Source organism: Cucumis sativus, chromosome 6 (assembly GCF_000004075.3).
Source record: "Cucumis sativus cultivar 9930 chromosome 6, Cucumber_9930_V3, whole genome shotgun sequence".
NCBI lineage: Eukaryota > Viridiplantae > Streptophyta > Magnoliopsida > Cucurbitales > Cucurbitaceae > Cucumis > Cucumis sativus.
Genome location: NC_026660.2, coordinates 14,880,827 through 14,894,107, shown reverse-complemented (window position 1 = coordinate 14,894,107; position 13,281 = coordinate 14,880,827). Strand labels below are relative to the sequence as shown.

General features: G+C 30.5%; 1 long non-coding RNA gene across 2 annotated transcripts; it reads left to right on the top strand.

The window, feature by feature from the left end:
• The first annotated feature begins 4,650 nt into the window (after nt 1-4,650).
• LOC105435835 lies at nt 4,651-6,293 on the top strand. 2 transcript variants are annotated; one of them, XR_004217301.1, is made up of 4 exons: nt 4,651-4,918; nt 5,106-5,260; nt 5,359-5,457; nt 5,727-6,293. It is a non-coding gene; the product is annotated as an uncharacterized LOC105435835 (long non-coding RNA). The 2 variants fall into 2 exon arrangements; XR_969787.2 differs by having other exon boundaries at nt 4,657-5,260.
• The last annotated feature ends 6,988 nt before the right edge of the window (nt 6,294-13,281 follow it).

The following is a 13,281-nucleotide window of genomic DNA, read 5'->3' as shown; positions in this document are numbered from 1 at the left end:
AGTTGCACTCCCCTCACTATAGATATATTTGTGTTCATTTGATAAAACCATAATCAGTAAGTTAATCCTTCACAGGTTGCTCGTAACCTTGGCTGGGTCAAAATACCGTTTTTACCCCCAAGATTATATCTTGCTCCTTAAGTCCCACTAATCCACTATTGAACAATTGGTTTAAGGTTCAACCTATAAACTTAATCCCTCTCGGGCCAATGAGAGGGTGGGGCCCCTTGTTCAACACTTGGATTCAGTGCTTAAGAGAACAACCTATCTACTAACCCTAAAGCGGGTAGGAGTGAATTCCATCTTGTACCCTATGTTCCCAGCTATCCACCCGATCTTACCCCTGAAATGGGAGGCTTATTGGGCCAACGCTGATGAGCTGCCCTCACCTATGCAGATCTAAGGATAATCTCGTGTGAACAGGAGTTCATAGTTAACTCAGGATTAAGACTAAGTTACCTAGGTCATCAATAATTGAGATAGTCAGTTTTAAACAGTAAACGGTGTTATAACGTAAAAATGACTAATTCATGGTTCAGTCTTATGTAAACATTTTACATAGGATGCCCCCACTTTCATGTCTCTACATGAACGATTAGGATCACCTCGTTTGTACTACAAAGTGGGTTGCATCCATAGTTTCTCTAAATAAGGCGCCCAACCTTTATTTCATATACTATAGACTATTTAGGTTATATACTCGAACTTGATCCACGTTTATGTTTATACATAAAATTCAAGTTTATTGAAAAATAGCCTTGGAACTTGATTTATTGGATTTAAGATTATAATATTTAATTTCTCAATAACAACTTTATTGAACATAATATGATTTACAAACTACGAGTTTTAGGACAAAAAAATTCCAACATAATATCCTCTTGAATTCCTTAAATAACTTAGGGATTCTTGGGTTCCGAGGTTTACACGCAAGTCTTCCTCAAGGTTGTGGAGTTTTTCTTTTCTAATAATGCCTTTTTTATCAGGTAAGGGCTCGTTAAGGTCAGGTCGAGAGGTGGACGATGTTGATATGATGACAGAGGATTTGAAAAGTGTCTAGAGGATAATAGATGACATAGGTGATAGTCACCTGAAAGAGTGGAAGGTGGAGGATGTTAATATGCTCCTTCCAAGAGAGGATTGAGTTTCTTATTATGGCACCAAGGTTAACTACCATCTTCTTTTTAATGCGGTAAGTCATCATTGCATATTCTAGTGGAATGGTGTTGTCACGACATGTTGGCATCATTTTTTTTTTTTTTATGAAAAAAAGCCACACTCGCCTTAATGATCATCTGATGTGGGTATAGTAGGTATTTCCCGTTGGCGTGATATCTCATTCTGCCCCAGGTCACGCGATAGTTTCCAATGCTTTCCTAGTCTGCCTTTTGAAAGTTGTAGTGATTAACGCTTGTTTTGGTGTCTCAATGTCCAAGAGAAAATCGTACAATTTGCTAATGGCCTCAACATTGAAGTAGACGCTTTTTCTGTCCATTATCGCATAGTATTTGGCTTGGTTGTAAACTAATGCATAGCATTTTCTGACATCCTCCAACTGTATCTTGAAAGTCCCATTGAAGAACTAATTCCTCTGTCAAAGCGACTTAACTGGGACGTCCAAAAACTCTCGAGGGGCCCCATTGAAAGGAAAGAAGTCCTTCTCCACCTTCACTTCCTTGGCAATGCCCAACTTTGGGGCCTTGTTACCTTCCTTCAGGTCTGGAAGTGTCAACCTTGCTTTTCTTTCTCTTTTCATGTTTGATGGCGGCTTTCTTCCCCGTCTTCTTAGGTGAGGCCCTTTTGTCATCTTCTGGACTCATCGCCTCCCACTCACGCTTGAACTCTTCAACTAGCTCCACATCTTCTCCTCTTATTGCCCTCTGCTTGTAAGATAATGTCTCAACTTGCTCGCTTATTCTTGCGAACTTTAAAAGATAATCAAAACACACATAAGTTTGTTGCACTTACACATTTGGTTGACATGTTGGGCCTTGGAGTGCTTTTTTCACACTTTTTGAAATTTTGGTAGGTTGAGTTACAAACTTACACTTAAGCATTGTTTTGTCGTTTTCAAAATTCAAGTGATACTTACACATGTTTTGAATACATTTTATGTTAGATTGGGTTTGTTGCACTTACACACTTGGTTGTCATTTTGGGTCTTGAAGTGATTTTTTCAACCTTTCAGAATTTTTTGGTAGATTCTGAGTTATGAACTTACACTTAAGATTTGCTAGATCGTTTTGAAAATTCAAGTAATACCTATACATGTTTTGAGCACATTTTAGGTTAGTTTGACACTAAGTTGGTTGCACTTACACACTTGGTTGCCATTTTGGGTTTTGAAATGTTTTTTTTCGCACTTTTTGAACTTTTTGGTAGGTTATGAGTTACGAACTCACACCTAAGCTTTTTTAGGTCGTTTTTAAAGTTCAAGTGATATTTAGACACGTTTTGAACTCTTTTCAGGTTGGTTTAAAATTAGGTTTTTTGATCTTACCCACTTGGTTGCCATTTTGGGCCTTGAAGTGCTTTTTCACAATTTTTAACGTTTTGTAGGTTATGAGTTATCAACTTACACTTAAGCTTTGTTAAGTCGTCTTGAAAGTTCAAGTGATACTTAGACACACCCTGACCACTTTTTAGGTTGGTTTGAAATTAAGTTTGTTGTACTTGCGCACTTGATTGCCATTTTGAGTCTTGAAGTGTTTTTTTTTCGAAATTTTTAAACTTTTGATAAGTTACGAGTGACAAACTTCAAATTAAGCATTCCTAAGGTGAGGTGGTGAGAGAAGTGGGAAAGTGGAGAATTGTTAAGTCATAGAGTGAAGATAATATAGAAATGAAAGAGAATGGAATATATAGTCACCAAAGTCGTGGTAGGGTGTGTAAATAACAATGGTAAGGACATTTATTATTATTTTTTGTCAGTTGAGTAGGGATACAACTATTCAAAGTTCACAAATACTTTTACAAGAAGGTATTGACGTTGCTTTATAAGATTTTTTTCATGTAATCTTTGAAACTTTTTTTAATTCCAAACGTATTTTTTAAATAAATAATAACAATTTACCTACAATTATTATTTTTAATTTTAAAATTGAATGGTATTTTTTACATAAAGATTACAAAGTTCAATAGTGTTTTTTTTTATCTATTTTCAAATTTATCAAATTGCACGATAATTTTACATTTTTAAATTAGTTTTGGTTAGTCACTAAGTTTCACTTAGTTTACATTGTTGATGCATTTAATTTTTAGTAAGAAAAATGGTAAAGTACTCATATTTATATTTAGTGACAGAATGAAATAAAAAATTAACAACAACCAAATGCTTGCTTGGGTCTAGTAAACTATTTTGAAATAATTATTATATCGAAAAAATTAATTAATTTGAATAGTAAAAGAAAATTAAACTACTTAGTATAAATTGATACTGAATACCAAACTTGATATATAGTGGAAAAAAACTAGTTTAAAAGTATAAATCTTAATATAAAAACGTACCACTTAAATTGTTATGAATAAAAATGTAATAATTTGAAGCATAGATATCGAAATGAAAATTAAATACAAAACACTTCGTCACAAAATCAAGGGGAAAAAACACACACTACTATTCCAGAGTATATGCATTCATAAGAAGATAAGTAAGTTGCGTTAAAAATTAACTAGTAAATTATTAATTTAAACAATTCTTTAATCAGCAAAAATTTAGTAAATTTGAAAATTCTAAATCAATATTTATTTCTAGTTCAATTGTATTAATTTTTACATTCCAATATTTCTTACACTTCCACTGTTTTGACATTAACATGGCAGGAATGGACATTATTTTATCATATTATAGAAAAATTTATGGAATATAACAGAGTAAAGATTGTGTTGCAACTCCAATCTCGTTCTTGTTGGAATTTACTGTGGTTCCTTTGGGTTTGACCTTTGGTTCTCTCTCTTCAGTATACTAGAAGAAAATCCGTCTACTATGACAGTTATATATCTCACGAAATAAATGGAAAAAGAAAAAATTGTCACAAAATAGAAAATTTCGCGTTTTTTTGCAGGAAAAGACGGAATTTTTCGGAAAACATTTTCCGCGACAGTTATTTGATGTCATAGAAAGTTACCATTAAAAAATTTATTATTTTATATTTAAAAAATTAAAATTACATATTTGTATTTTTAAAAAAACACAATTTCCCCTTCTAATTTTTCTCCAAATTTTTTCCCCAATTTCTTCCTTCCATTTGCGCATGTTCTCCCCTAAATTTCCTCCATTCCTTTCGTCCGCATTTCTCCCCATTCCGGTCATATTAAGTCCTGTCGCCACTAGTGCCCCCCTCCTGCCCGTTCGTCCAAACCTCCTCCTCATTGTCACCACCCCCGTCTTCTCCAAACCTCTGCAATCAACCTAAAGCTTCAAATTATGGGCGTCGGTCGTCACCCCTCTGCCGGTAAGCTTTTCTGCTGATATGAAGAGAAAAGCACAAGTGCTTTTGTGCTACCCAAGTGTTTAGCGAGAAGGCTATGTGAGAAGAGGAAGAATGATCATTTTAGTAAAGTTTTGTGAGTACTTTCTTCAAAGTTTGTGAGTATGTTCACTAAGGAGCTGTTTGGGCCCCAAGTTATTACTGTGGGGTCGGGTTATTATAACCCTAACCCACGTTTGGGGCCAAATTTATGGAAACCCTAGTTTTAGGGTTTCCATAATTCTCGATTTACCCCTAAACCCTCCATTCTTCCTTCATCAACCCTCTCGTCTTCTTCTACTCAACCCGTCTTCAACATTTTCCTCAATCAAAATCTTCCCTTCATCTCTTTAATCGACTGTGGCCTTTCTAATAAATCTCATCGTTCGTTATGTTGCCAAAAAAAAATTACTATCCGTGCACAAAATCAAATTCATCTCTTTAATTCGGTTGTGGTCTTCCTCATAAATCATACTCTGGCGTTCGATTTCTTGCCAAAAAAAATTCGTTTAGGGCTTCCACCCTTTTGTGTTTTCTATCAACTTCATGTTATATGTTTGTTTAACATTCATTTGAAACTAATTGATGTGGCTTTCATGGTGCTATTATTAAATTTCTTTTCTGATCCAATTGTAGGAGGAGTTCTTGAAAGTTGTTATGGAATTTTTACTACTTAGAGAACATACACGACTTATTCCTCAAGGTGGACTTGAGGACTCGAGGACTTAGAGGAGTTTCCAGATGCCATACTCAATGGGAAGCGTCTTGACATCTATAACTTATATAAAGAGGTATGCTCCTCGAATTTTTAGACAGAATATTAATTCATCTTTTTTGGTATTTTAACTGCAAAGACCCACATCGAAAGTGTTGCTCTGCTTCGCCATAGGTGGTCATCCGAGGAGGCTTTCACATGGATAATGATATCAGCAAGAAGGGGCAGATCTTCTCTAATTTGCACAATTACACAATGACCAATAGAATGACTGTATGTACTACAAGCCTTTTCTCATAGATTTGTGACCCTTATGATGTTATTTTTCTACTCAACTTAAGCTACATAAATTTGTTGGTTGATGAAACTTGTTTCAATTTTACGAATTTCATATGCTGGAAAGAAGTTGATCCTATATGTTCTTATATGGTGTTGGAAATACACTGAAAAAACATTATGAAAATTGAAAATGCAAGGGTTTGAAATTTGGTTAATTACATCTGTGTGATGGTTTGAATTATTTGCTTCTTTTTACTTTGCAGGATTATGCCAAATGCCAAAACAGATGGGTTGGAGTATGTTTGTTCGCATTGTAGTATTACAACTTACAAGAAGAAACCGCATCGAGTCCGAGTAGCAAATGGGTCTCTGCAAGGAATAACAAATCCACGGATACCTTGATTCAGTTTTGGCCTTTTCATCTCGAGGTTTCGGCTACGTTGCTTTTGTTTTGTTTTTTCACCTATTCTTATTCTACACTAGAAATTATTTGTTCTATCGACTCGTAGATGAGTTTGTTTTATATCAGTGTGCTGCTAAACCCATTAGCTGGAATTTTATGAGACTGAGGATGAAAACTCGAAAGGAAAGAAAAGAAGTAAAGACTAGAGCACACAAAAAGCACATCATCGTAGGTTCTTTTTTGACCTCTTCTTTGTATAGGTAATAGTTTAGGAGTGAAGTTAGCAGCAACATGACAGTTAACTTTTGTAGGAACAAGGTGCTATAAAATACTTCTCTTCCTGTAGCTAAGCCATGACTGATGTATTTTAATGAAGAATTTACCATTATTTTGTATATGATAGGACGATCCAAGAAAAGTAGATAAATAATCACTACTTCAAACATTCCCTTGCCTTCATTTTCATTCATGTAATTTTGAAAATTGAAGTTTTTTATCAGTTCTTTATCCTTTTTTTTATCCATCTTCTACATTTTGAATTATTTTATTCATCAATCAAATTTTTCTTTAGAAAAATAAAATTTTTAAAACAATAAAATAATTAATTTTGATATGTTTATAAATATTTTAGTTCATTTTATAAATATTTTAATTCATTTGGTTATATTTGAAAATATTATTACTTATTTATTAAATATAAAAGCTTAAAAATGTTTGGCATAAAAACATCTGCAACAAAAGAATGTATTAACCTTCCGTCCGGGATAACCCATAACCCATGGCAAACCATGCAAAGGTGTGACAAGATATATGCTATTCAAAACATCCACTAAATCATATTTACGAAATCCCAATATCAACTAGTGTAGAACAAATCTAATTAACACATCTTTTGCTCCTAAATATATATACATATGTTAGTTGTTGGTATCATCTCGAGAGATGTTTTTTATCGTAAACATTACCATATGTTAGTTGTTGGTATGATCGGGAGAGTTACTTCTTAAAAGAAAAAAAGAGAGAGAGAGAGAGAAGGTGCCAAAAAGTGAGAAAATAAAAAGAAGTAAAATAACAAAAAAAGAAAAAAAGACAATTTAATGAAATGTAACAACTACTTAGAAGATAATTTAATGAAATGTAACGACTATTTCAATGATGTTGAATATGGACGTTGTCATTAGAGAAATTAAGGCAAATCGTTTCATCAAACGTAGGACGATTTGGTAAATAACAAATATGCAATTTCTGTATTGTGGATTTATAATATGAATTTGAACAAAAGTAAAAAATAACTTTCATAACACTACCCACATAACCCTTCCCCCAAACACATCTTATCATAATACTATCATAACACTCTCACATAACTCTTCCCACAGACACATCTTATCATAACACTATCACAACACTACTTACATAACTCTTCCCCCAAACACCTTTTATCATAAAACTAGTTTTATCATAACCCTAACCCTTCCGTAACTCAACCCTTCCCCCAAACGCACCCTAAATGTTTTATGTTAAAAGCTCTCTTATGAAGTTTTTACTGATTTGAAACATGAAAGTTTTCAAAAAGAAGTTTATAAAAAGCTTGTGTGTTTTTACAGTATGTTTGTATGATGTCCCAAAGCATGATTTGATTTTTGTGATTTCAATGTTTAAAATGGTGTTTAAACCATTGGTTACATCCATTTGAATGAGCTAACTTTTATGTGCACATAAATTTTTTTTAAAACTAAAATAAATATTTTGTTTTTTAAAATTAGACTAAAAAATCAAATTTTACTGCAACAAAAGAGAAAAACTAAGGTAAAAAAATTGTCAAACAAACACAAATAAGAACCATTAACTAAAAGGATAACTCGTAAAGCAAAAAAATTCTAGTAATGATAAAGCAAAAAAAATATTTTTTTCAAATAATTATAATTCAAAATTTTCAATAAAGGTGAAATTTCATTTAATAAGACAAGAGATTGTGAACATTAGTTTTCAATTTGGCAATGGATGAAAGTATTAAAAATTGGAAATAATGTTGATATTATACGAGAAATTGTCTTAAATGATAAAATTGCTGAAGATATTTATAAATACAACAAAGTTTTACAATTTGTTAGTGATAGACACCAATAGACATTTATCAGTGTTTATCAAGCATCTATTAGTGGTCTATCAATTATCCTCTCTAATTTTTAAGTTTAGTGGTTATTTATCAAGCTCTTAATAAATTCAATAGCGATTTAACAAATATAATGTAAAGAAATATTTCAAGAATTACCTTGGAGTATCATTTGAATTTTCAAAGCCACCTAACAATGCTAAAATGTAAGTTAAAAACTCATAACCTACCAAAAAGCTGGAATAGAAATCTAATTCTAATAGGTCATGTTGTAAGTATCGGTCTATCACTGATAGATCATATGAGTCTATAAAGCACTTAAGAACTTTGTGATATTTTCAATTTTTTTTAATATGTTATTATATCCTTAATTATAATTAGTTCTAATAAAACAAAAATACTACTTAAACCTTGAAATATAAAATAGGTGAAAAAATGAAAATAGAGGAAATAAATTTTCAAATATGTGTAAATTTTAGATATTAAATAAAAAAATATCAATACATAATAATAACAGTCTTCCCCAACGCATATAAACGTCGTCGAAAATCCTAAACTGCGTTGCGAAAGGCTACCACAATGTCGTGAACGACGTCGACATCCACGTCGCGAAAAGCGCATCAAAGATACTTTTCGCGACGCATCTCGACACGACGTCGAGGAAGGTTTCCCCCGCACACAGCCCATTACGTCGCATAAGGCTTCCACGACGCCAACGTCGCAAAATGCTTCAGCAACGCTGACGTCGCATAATATATATATTTTTAAAAATAATTTTATTATCATTATTTAGGCATTAGTAAAACTCAATGTAATAAAATTTGTAATAAACTGATTAAAATGAAAATATTATTCATTATGAAATGAAATAATACATTAAATGTGTTCAATATAAAAAATTAATTACATAATTCAAAACATTACATAAAAAAAAAAAAAAAAAACTTCAAGTGCAATCGACTTCAAGACGGCAGTAGGTAATGCAGCGGCGAGAGACAGCAACGACAACGGCTGAATTTGGCAACCTCGAACTTTCTCCCTTTCTCTCTAAAAAATTTGGATTGTGAATGAATTATGAGAGAAATTATCGAATGAATTCGGTTATATAGGCAAGACTTTCTGCGACGTCTTCGAAAACGTCGCGGGAAACAGGTATCTGTGGCGTACGAGATAGGTGATGTCGCGGTTTAGGTTCACTTACCGCGACGTCGGAGGACATACGTCGTGGAAGGTTGAGCAACGAAATTAATATGTTCAACTATCCACAACGTGCGTCACAGAAACTCGAATTGTTTCGTTGTTTTTACACTTTCCGCGACGTGGCATGCCACGTCGCGATAAGTCTAACCCTAATTCCGTACAAGGACACGATGTCTTACAGAGGCACATCGCGGAAAGATTATCCTACGAAATTAGGGTTTGACTTTCCGCGACGTCTTGTTTCTCCGCGTCACGGAAAGTGCCTTACCGCAGCGTACGATTGTGTGCGTTGCGAAAAGTGAACGCATTAAATTTAATTTTTGACTTTCCGCGACGTAACATTTTGTGCGTCGACGAAAGATGATCAACGGCGACGCATCTTTGGTCGATGTTGTTTTTTGCGTCACAATTGTTTTGATTTCTTGTAATGTATGTAAGTTGAATTTTAATTAGTAAGATTATGGATATTTAAATAAAATAATTTTTTAAAAGTTGATATGGTAACCATTTGATTTTTTTAAATTTAACTCATAACATGATTTGATTTCGAATTCATCCCCTTACAAATATTTTTCAAATTTCAAGTAAAGTTTGAGAACTAAAATTATATATACAAGTTTTCTAAAAAAAAGATCAAAATTATTATTATTATTTAAAATATTGTCTGTTTAAAAAGAGAATCTTAATAAACATTCTGAAGGTTAATTTTCATAAATATAAAGTAAAATATTTATGGCCTGTATAACAAAATGAAAAGGCGCTGGCCATTTTTGTAAAATATTTCAAGTTTGCCCTCCCTTTTCATAATTTTTTTTCTTTCTAATGTCTTCTTATGCAATTTTTTTTTTATTTTTTTCGAATTGTTATTTGGTTCAAGATCATGTACCGAATATAAGAGATCTATTTTTAAAAAATTTTGTTCACACTGTTAATTGTTTGTTCTAGTCAAATATCAACATGATTAATCGAGTACAAAAAATCCTAAAAAATTGTTCAGATTTGAGTAGCCAAATTTAAATGATCAAATCTAAATGATCGTGTACCAAATGATTGTGTACAAAGGAACTCAACGCATTTTACTTGATCAAATCTAATCGACACAAGTTCTGATACCGAAGGAACTCAACGCAACACATGTAAGATATTCAAATAACAAACACAATCACAAACCCGAGCTTCGTGCTCAAGGATTAGGCAGACATGTTTTTCTATGCTAAAAGTCAAAGTAGACATGATATTTATTCTAAAAATAAAGAATTTCAAAAGTTTTTAAATTTGGGCATTTTTGGCCAAATTGGCAAAATGGAAATTTTCTAAAGGACATGGAATATGCAAGGCTACCAACCCACCCCACTTAAAATTTTGCTTTGTCCTCAAAGGATTTAAAGCAAGATTCTGAGGATGGAAAAACGAGAAGAGAACATAAAACCTCCCCTTGTAATCTAGTTTCTTTATGAAAACTTGCTTGGAAAGATCTCAACTTTAGATATATTTCATTTTCCTTTATTCCTACAAAAGGAAAACAAGAATTTTTATCAAATTTTATTAAAGAGGTTAAACTAAAAATTTTAGAAAAATGTGCATAATTTAAAAGGAAGCAGTAAAATTTTGCATTGTTTAAGGTCGATTGCATTATCTAAGTATCACTTGAATTATCAAAACAACCTAACAAATATTCAATGTAAGTTCGTAACCCATAACCTACCAAAAAATTCAAAAAAATGGAAAAAAGCATTTAGTTCATATTAATTTTAATTAAATCTCGTTATCTCATTTTCGTTTTTTGAAAGAAAAAGTTGCCCTTAGTTATAATACTATAATAAGAAGAAATATAATAATAGAAGTATAGAACCCACTAAAGTACCTTGGAATTTAAATGTTTTAATAAGACCGTGCATTTGTAGTCGATGGTGTGTTAATACTTCCTTTTAGTATATATACCTTAAATACTTGCACAATTAGAATTAGAGACATATTGAGATTTGTGTCATAATTTTGAGGACAACTATGGAAAAGAATGAAAACACGTGCGTAACCAAATTCATAATATTAAAACTTTATCGATGTTTTTGCAATTCAAAAGTACTATATATATATATATATATATTTTTATCGATTAAGAAGGTTGAAAGTGATTTAATATGATATTTATATGGTATTTTGTAAAATTTGTGCTTTAAGCTCAAATTCTGTTTTATGCACTCTTTGATGGTTGAGAAAATTAGTATAAAAATTAGATAAATAGTATAGATATAACTTTATTTTATTTTAAAGCGGGTTGTTTTCACCAATAACAAAATGATCGACTTAATTAGGTAGAACAACTTGAAAAAAAATTGTTGTTATATTTGAAAACATTTTCATTAATTTTTTTTCATTTAAAACCATTCTTTTATTCTTTAGAGAAAGAAAAGAACCAATTTATAACAAAATAACTAACTTAATTAGTTAAACCCTATCCTTCACTGTACTAACTATAGGGTCATTTATTATATTTTTAAAAGTTGAAGGATGTTTTTAAAATGAAATATCGAGCTTTGCCTCCAAAACTATCAATCAATATATATTTTTTTAGAACTCATAGTTTTAAGTTTTAAACTAATATATAAAGTTCGATATTTTCTATAATTTAGTCTTTTTAAAGAGAAATTGCATCATATGACAAATATATTTAGAAAAAAACAATTAATCACGTTTTTTTTATATTGCCAATATAACAAATATAACAAGTAATTAGTGATATCAAACGGCTATTAGAGGACTGTCAATGTAGTGATATATACCTATTATCAAAATTTCTTTTTCCACTTTTGCAATCTCCCTTTTTAAAATAACAATAAAAAAAAGATTTAGACAAAAGGCATCAATTGAATAAGAAATTTCACAAATGTCTTAATTTAAAAATTATTTTCTTAAACATAAAATATAATATTTTATGGACAATTCTAACATTTCAATAATTATTAATTAGATATTTTGGTTATTAATTAGATATTTTATTCATAATATTATTTGAAATATTTCCTTATTAAAAATAATTTGAATTTAATATGAATTTCATAACTTTCTAAATTTGATTCATTATTATGATAATAAATTTTAAGTATTTTTCAATTAACTATAAATCAAAATATATTATAATATGAGTAATTTTATTCTAATTTGTAATAACCTATTTATATCTTCTTTCCAAGATTATATTTTTACCTATTATTCTCCATCTCCAGCAGTTATTATTGTCCAACACTTGAAGCTTTTTCCGTTTCGTAATATATATTTCGGTCTTGTTCCTCCTATTTTGTTTAATTTTTTATTTTCAGTTCATCTTTTTATCATGTTCGACATATAATTTTTATTATTAAATGTCATGTCATTCGTATATACTATGATATACCACTGAATAATAAATTTATGTTATGTAATTTGTAACATATATACTACTAGATATATTTAATAATACATACACATGTTATTTTTCATATTCTGTGATTTTTTTAGTGCGTATATATATCAATATATACACATATTATATATTCATTTCTTATCTTTTTTATATTTCTTACATATATGTTACTGAATAATTCATTATATTTTGTCATTTGTTACATATATACCACTGTATATATTCAATAATACATACACATTTTCTTTTATGTTCTGTGTTTTTTTTACTGCATTTAACATTAATTATATTTCTTACATGTATGTTACTGAATAATTCATTTTTTTCATACAATTCTATAGATCTTCAATTCTTTCATCAAAGTCTCTACATTACAATCATATTAAGTTTTTATCAACATTACATATACTATCTATAAAACAATTAATGTTTTAATGACATATATTACATATACTCATCATAATTATTTCTCATTCATGTTCATGTAGCCATAAACAACTTTAATACATAATCAATATTATTTCAAACATAACGTATTATTTACCACATAAGATATGAATATTTAAATAAAATACATAAACAAATTGATATAAGAACCTTTCACTAATAAAATATACAATGAATTTATATATGATATTTAGTATATATACCTCATATTATATACAATATACCTTATACATAATTCTTACAGAATTT